The sequence below is a fragment of the Zalophus californianus genome, chromosome 3 (assembly GCF_009762305.2).
Source record: "Zalophus californianus isolate mZalCal1 chromosome 3, mZalCal1.pri.v2, whole genome shotgun sequence".
Lineage (NCBI taxonomy): Eukaryota > Metazoa > Chordata > Mammalia > Carnivora > Otariidae > Zalophus > Zalophus californianus.
In genome coordinates, this window is record NC_045597.1 from 2,373,292 (window position 1) to 2,381,193 (window position 7,902).

The 7,902-nt window shown below is 55.9% G+C and overlaps 1 long non-coding RNA gene across 1 annotated transcript; it reads left to right on the forward strand.

The window, feature by feature from the left end:
- Window positions 1–2,665: 2,665 nt before the first annotated feature.
- On the forward strand, window positions 2,666–7,696 carry LOC118356864. The gene is made up of 3 exons (XR_004819996.1): window positions 2,666–2,831; window positions 6,073–6,135; window positions 7,515–7,696. It is a non-coding gene; the product is annotated as an uncharacterized LOC118356864 (long non-coding RNA).
- The last annotated feature ends 206 nt before the right edge of the window (window positions 7,697–7,902 follow it).

Genomic DNA, 7,902 nt, shown 5'->3' on the forward strand with positions numbered 1-7,902 from the left:
ATCAAAATTTAAGAAAGAAATGATAGCATTTCTGCACAATCTCTTCCAGAGAATAGAATCCATTCTATAAGATTAGCATCACCATAACACCAAAGCCAGACAAAGACATTACAAGAAAGGAAAACTATACACCAATATTTTCTCATGAACGTGGATGCACAAATCCCCCCAAAGTTGTTGGCAAACAAATCTAACAATGTATAAAAAGAACTATATACCATGGGCAAGTGGGATTTATTCCAGGAGTGCAAGGCTGGTTTGACATTAAAAAATCTATTAATATAGTCTGTCACATAAACACGCTAAAGAAAAAAAATCATGTGATCCTACCCACTAATGCAGAAAATAACTCCATTGGTAAGTCTGATGTGCATCCCCCATTGAAAGCCACTGGCTTGGAAGATGCTAGATTCAAATTAAAGATGGTGGCCAATCAACATTTTAGATAATGTCTGAAACTTGTTCCCTGTTATCCCAGAACTCCAACCAAAGTGGGAAAACTGGACAGCATTATAGGACACTGTGGATAGCAGGGTATTGACAAATTCTCAGGGACTGCCCACGAAGCCTTCCATTTCTGAAATATGTATGCTAATGAATTTTATTTCATCTATTTGAATCTAACCAAGGCAAGGCTGAACATCTTTTCTGCTTTGACCATTCCTCCCACGAAACCGTGAAAGAGCTTCAGTGTACAGCGCAACCAGAGCATATGGAATGGAGAATCTCAGGCCTGCGCCTCAGGAAAACGAAGCTTGAGAGCCGACAGACTGATTGCCCGAAAATGCCGGACTTAGAGAAAACCACACTTACCTCCTGACCAACGCGTGCCCGCCATGGGTCCGTCTCCATCCTCAAGCCAGGGAACTCACTCGCTGCTGGGACTCAGGCTGGACGCCCCCTCTTTGCACTCCCGCCCGTGCGTGCAGCCGTCCCGGGCCTTCCACGGGCTCCTGGCCGCTCGCTACAGTGCCCGTCTCCCCAGCGGCTATCCCTCCGCTGTTCCCGAATGAGCTCAGGGTCTGGTCGGTGGAGCTTGCCTCAGCTTACCTCTTTATTCAGGTTGACAAAATTTTATAATTGTGGTGACTCAGGAGAGAAAAATGATGTTCCATTGGAAAACTCTAGCACACCCCCGTGGGCATTTAAATGCGAGTCCTATTCATTCTGCTCAAGGTTTTGTTACCTCTCCGTAAACTGGACCATACACATATATAAAATCACTAGGCTGTGGGCCTTGGACTTACACGGTGTTATATGTCAACTATGTCTCAGTAAAGCTGGACTGGATCCTGAATTCTAGCTTCCTCCAGTATCTCACTACCACTCTCCACACCCATGTTTCCGATTTTTCTCCCACCCTTCTTTCTTGGAACCACTAAAAATTAAAACTCTCCTTTTCCCGAAGCCCAGTAGGGGGAAGCTGGAAAACTCGATAGAATCTTTGGAGAAACCACTGCAACAGCTCACGTTTGGACAACTTTCCCACGGTGGCTGTGTGGGCCCCTCAAAAAGTTCACCGGAACTCTTGATGACATCTCCAGAGACGTTGAAAAACTGCAAACCAGGAAAACAGGTCAGATTGCTATCTCCATCTGGAGATGCTTGGAGCCCAAAGTCTAGAAATCTCCAATGACTGCCCACTGGCCTCAGAAACTGACTCTATAGTTTGTTCTAACCTTTAACCGTAGTTTCTATTTGTTTCTGTTCAAATGCCAAGGACCTTGAGACCGTGTCAATGGGTATGGAATGATCTACTCTGGACATGGACCTTCTTGGGAAAGTTTCAGATGGGAGAATGATGGGGCTCAGGACAAGTTACTCTAAAACATACCACCGTGGCATATAGACTAACTTAAGCTGTAGGAGTTTGAGAAAATGGCCATGACAGGAAGGTCACTCTGACCTCTACACACCTCACCCTTGTCTCCTGAAACAGGTCATAAGACCCTCATGTGAGAGGCACCCTCCTTATGCCCTAGAGAAAGGAGTGTCCATATCTCTGAAGACAAAGGAATACAGAGACCCTAACAAGCAGACCTCACAGTTTCCCACCCGTCACTACTCTCCCCTCCTTCACCTGCCTACACCGGTCCTGTTCCTCCACCACTGCCCACTCCTCATCCAACCCAGGATAAAACACTCCGCGAACTCTGTCTGCTTGACCTCATTTCCTTATGCTGTCTTCTGTTTCACATAAAATTTATCTTGAATATATTTGTCTGCTTTTCTCCTGTTAATTTGTGTCTGTTGGTTTAATTTTCAGAGCCATTGAGGAACCATAAGGGAGTGGAGGAAAACTTTTTCTACCCCTACCAGAGCTAGGGTGACCACCACTGTAGCCCAGTGCTCCCCAAGTTCAGTGCGCACCTGTATCTCCTAGGGATCTGGTGCAAATGCAGATTCTAAGTCAAGAGATCTGAGCTGGGCCCCAAGCCTGCTTTTCTAATAAGCTTCCAGGGGATGTGCTGTGGACAGAGACAAAGGATCTGCCGGACTGAGGAAGGAACCAGAACCCAAACAGGAGCGGGTAGACCAGCTCTCCAAGGCCCAACCAGCCTCCCACTCCTTCCCAGTCACAGACCCTGAGCATGACCCTCCCTTCCCCACACATGGGACAGGACCCGGCTCACCTCCCGACATGACATCACAGGTCCCCGGACATTCCACGGTATCCTGGAGACCAAAGCAGGAGAAGCTGAGGGCCTTAGGGGAAGGTCTTCCTCCTTCAGCTGCAGGGAACATGGCAGGGAACAGAGGAGTGACCCTGTTTGTCCTGCTGCTGTCTTGCTGGCATGAAACCAAGCTCCAACCGATCAATACGACTTCAGGTACGGTCACAAGTGGATTATCGAGGCGGTAGAAACACTCGCCTCCCCGGGGCTGAATCCGGCCACCATGGCTTCTCCCTCGGGTCCTTCCCTACTTACCCAATTCATCATTTATTTCTGGGGGAGAATGGAGTGCACTGAACCGTTTTCTATCTTTGAAGCCTTTTTAAGCCAGAACTCCATAGGACGCAATCGCTTTTATTATGGAAAATGTGTCACTCGCCCAAAGTCGAGGAACAGAGCTTAAAGAACCCGCACCCCGGGCGTCAGCTGCACACCGCTGGGGTCCCGCACCTCGCGCGACACGCTCTCTCATTGCTCCTGGGAGTGCAGTAGCTGCGTCCAGTGGGCCCCGTCTTTCCACGCACACCTCTTCTTGCTAAGGGAAGCTGGTTTTCCGCCACATGCCAGCGTCCTTAACACGCAGGCACGGGCCGGATGCAGTCCCCTGCGGTCCCAGAGGCCCTCGCTGGGGACAGTTCCAATCACCCCCAGCGGGCCCCCGCGCACCCCTGGCTCCGACTCTCGTCCTGGCCCCTTCCGCGCGGAGGATCAGAGCGGCCCAGGGAGGCGAGGACTCGCAGGCTGTGAGGGCACAGGGCGGCAGGAAGGGGGTGCTCCGTGACCCCCCACTTCCCGCCGGGAAGCTCCGTGCTCAGGCGACCTGCCCCCCTCGTCCACCTTCCTCGGGGGTACCCAAAGATGGAAGGAAATGGGCCGGGACGGTGCCCCAGCCCCAGCTTCCCCGGGTGGACATGCAGGCCCTGGGGGGTCCCCAGGGGGTTGGTGCGGCTCTCCTGGGAGCAGGCGGGGGCTGGCCCCAGGCCCTGCACAGCGCTCCCCCTCCCGGCCTCGCCGTGCCCGCGCTGACCCGAGGGGCCGGGCCAGCTGTCCGGGGCCGGGGTGAGAAGGCAGGCGGTCAGGGAAGACGCGAACGTCCCCAGCTTCCTTGTCTTAAGGAAACGGAGCTCCCAGGCGCCTACGACAGTGTGACACGTGGGGGCCGAGTGTCGCCCATGGCACCGCGCGTGCCCCCAGCCGGCCCTTCCTGCTCACGACGGTCGCGAGCCCGCGTCCCCGGGGCCGGCCCCCAGCGCGGACGGACGGAGCGTTCCTGCGGCCGCCACAGCCAGCCTGCCCCTCCCAGACCGGCTCTCCTGTCGAGACGGGGAGCCCTGGGGACCGCCGGCCTCTTCCCCGGCTCGGAAGACCAGTTAAGGGCCGAAATCCTTTCCTGAAAGCGAACACTGGGGTTCCTTACGGCTCGCAGCCGGGGCGCAGGGCCCCGCACAGGCCAGCTGTGGCCACTCGCGCTGAACAAATGCACAGGCACAGAGACTGGGGGGGGGGGGGGGGACGCAGGAAAGCTGGTCTCAGTGAGGCCGACGCCGGGAAGACCGCGGGCTAGCACCTCCCAAGTGCCGAAACCACCCGCAGGTTTCTAGGAGGAAACGGGGGCCAGAGGCCGGCAGGTGCGGGCAGGTGGGCGGGAAGGTCAGGTGGGTCGGTGTCTCGGGGTCCGTCCCGGGCGGGCCGGCCTTACCCTTCAGGGGCAATGTCGGTTCCCATCCGAGGTTGCTTGGCCCTCCCCGTCTCTCGCCTGAGTGAAGAGATAAGCCCGAAAGAAGCACTTCATCAATTAGAAAGTTTGAGGTCAAAATGGAGGTAGTTGAAGTCCCCGTTCATGCTTCCGGGGGCTTACCGCCTGCACGGACAGCACTGCCGTCGGCCACACGGGTCGGCCTGACCCCGAGGAGAGATGGAGGGCGGCAGCCGTGGGCCTGGTTTGCCTCGGTTGCCCCAAATTAACCAGAGCAAAACCGCCGAGGTCCACAGGAGCCCTTCCCGGTGGCGAGGTTGGGCACTGTGCAAATACGGAGGCGGAGGGGCCAGGGGATCCTGGTAACTCCGGCGTCTGGCGGTTCTAAGCCCAGAGACTGTCAGTCGGGGGTGACAACAGGCGAAACACATCCCGGCAACCGCAGTTGACGCACTTTAAAAACCGTGCGCATATTATAAAACATAAATATTTTTCTGCACACGCTTACTGGCTGACTCGCACAATACTTCCATTATAATTACGGGACAGACACAAAATGAAAAGAATATTTTTAACAAAGTGCTTGCAGACGCAGCTGTACCCATTCTTAATGACTCATTAATGCCTCATCCAGAGAGAACTGTACTTTTGTTTGCTTCGTTTACGGAAGGTCAGCACACTGGGAAGCGATTGTCATCTCAGCGCAGACCTTTTTACATAGATTTCCTGCATTGTTCCAAGCCCTCTGCGCGCAGATGAGTCCATTGGTATGCAGATTGTCCATCATTAAATCCATTTGAAAATCAGCGTCGTCATTGGTTTACTGTTGGAACCCGAGCGTCTACAGACGCCTTGCTCTGCAGCCGGTGGCCCTGCCCGGCCGGTCCTGGGGCTGCCCTCTCCCCTCCGGGAGCCTGCGGCTGCCGGGGGGCTGGACGAGAGGCCGACCTGGACCTCGAGTCGAGGACAGGGACCAGGACCGCCCCACTCTGAGCCAGAAGAGTGGCAGGGAGCCCCTGGCTGGTGCTGCTGCCGCGGGAACCCGCGTCAGTCACCACACACAGCTGGGTCCCCAGCACGGCGGGTTCAGGCCAGCGAGGCTGTTGGGAAGGCTGCAGCTCAGGTGTCCAGGGACCCCACGGAAGTCTGCCGTCTGGCCCGGCCAACTCCCCCATGAGACCCCGCGTCTTACCTGTAGACAGACCGCCTGGAGTGGCTGTGCTGACGAGGGGGAGAGAGAGCCGGTGGCCGGTGTGTCTGGGACCCCCTCCCCACCGGGGAACCCCAAGGGGAACAGCAGTCCACACTCCCGTTCCCCAAATCCTATCCCGAAGCCTCCAGTCAGCGAGGAGGCGACCATGTGCTTTTTACACAAGGACATGCGTGTCCCTCTTGGCTGGCTGTCCTCGGAGCTCTGCACGGGCGGCTTCCTGGGAGCCAGGACGTCTGTTCCCCTGTGAGGGACGGCGCCAGGGAGCGCTGCCCAAGAGGGCAGGAGTCCGAGCGCAGGGGCAGGGCGCATCACTCCAAACACAGCCCCTCTGCTCGCCGCTTCCCAGATGCGAGCGCGGTCCTGGGAACCCCGGGCAGCACCCCTCCCCCGCAGCAGGCTGGTGGGCGCCCCAAACGGAGACTATTTAGAGAGAAGCCAGCGCAAATTCATGAACTGTTAAACTATTAGGGTATTTATTTCCCCCGTAGGTCCAGCCACTGAAATGCCATCAAATTTAAGAATTCTGGACGACAACGTGGCTGGAGTATTCGGTAAGGAGCTTCCTCACATCAAGTATCTGGTCTGTGTGTGGAGGGGTGACTGGTTGCACGAGGTGGAGGGGTGTAATTTGGTTTGAAGCTAGAATCACAGTCCTGTGGCTCCGGGCCGGACCTGGAAGGGCAACCGCGAGTCCCGGGAACCGGCCGGGCAGGAGCAAAGCACCCCCGGTCGGAGAGGTGGCGGCCGGTACTCCTAAGTTTCCTGGCGGGTCCGACAGTCTCGGTACCCGCAGGATTAGTCCCCAGCACCCACTCCATCCTGTGGGCCGGCCACCCAAGGTCCCAACTACCTGGGAAAAAGAAAGCATAGAGTCACTGGGATTTCTGATGACGTTATGGGGGCTCATCAACTAAAGCCCAGAAGGGGAACCGAGGCTCCTGCCCCCCCAGCCCCCCCCACACACACACACCTCTCCCGGGTGGAGAGCGGGAAGCCGTGAGAGGGAGACATCCGTGTCTCTGGAGACACGCGAAGTCCACCAGATGAGAACAGCAGGGGCTGTGGAGTCAGAGCTCCCTGCAGCAGGCCATCGGCCAGGCCACCGTCACGTGCGTGTGGCAGAGACCCGGGCAGGTGGGGCGGGGAGACCTCAGGGTGGCACAGGAACGGCTGGTGGGGAGGGCCTGGGGGAGGTACTGGTGGGGAGACAGCTCAGGGGTCCTCTGGGGGAGGAGCTGACCAGGGGACAGCTCGGATGTGCCCTGGGGGATGCACTGGCAAGGGGATGGGGGGCCCTTCACCCTGGTCCCCAACCGTGCTAAGTGCTGCCCATGTACACTGCTTTATGTGAACCTCCTAACAAGCCCAAGGAGATAAACACAGACCCATTTTGCAGATGAGAAAACTGAGGCTCCAGGAGGAAGCTGCCTGGATCACGGTCCAGTGAGAGCAAAACCAGAACGTGGGCCCCCTCTGTCGGACACGAAGTCCGGTGCTCTTTTGTTAAAAGCTTCCTGGGAGAGGTCAGGAAGGCGCAAAGGGAGAAAGCAATGCTGCGTCATGCAGAAATCAGGAAGGACACCGTGCTCACACGGGGACGGCCTGGGGAAAGTCTCAGAGCGGACAGAACGACAGGGGGCAGCGAGAAGTGTGACTGCACCTGGGGCCAGGCCTCTGGCATCGTGTCTTTGGGGGACAGTGCTTATTCGTCCAGGGTATCTGGATGGTCTCAGGTTTCAGAAACTGTTGAGGGAGGCAGTGGTCTCCCACCCAGACAAGGTTCTCTAGGAAGCCAAATCCCGTCGGCATGGTGCTCCTCGAGTCCCTGTTTCTAGTCCCTGCTTCACAGACCACCTTAGGTCCGCGTAGAGCAAAAGGGTATGGGTCCTGTACCGCTGCCTTTAACATGTCCTTGTGTGCTTTTCCCAAGATGAAATTCTAGTCCAAGAGATCTTGGATCCAAGTAATTCATCATTGCTTGTGACATGAAGACTACTACCAAAATCAACAATGAGTATGAAGAAAGAAAGCAAGTATACATTTTTTTAAACCTTTAATTGCATATATTCCTGGGTCTGTGGTGGTGAAGACACAATCCCATCATTCTGCTTTCTTTAAGGCCAGCTATGTCTGGGGCAAAAACAAATGAAATGTGAAAGAGACAGTTGTCCCAAACCATTTCTAAACCTTCCCGAGACCGAGGAGATCAAGCCCGGGTGGGCAGAGACGAGTTCCCTCTATTTTGGGCTGGTCTCTGGGGTGCACGTGCAAGCAAGGTCTTGTGCTCAGGCTGCGAATGGGGTTTAGCCACCGCAGGA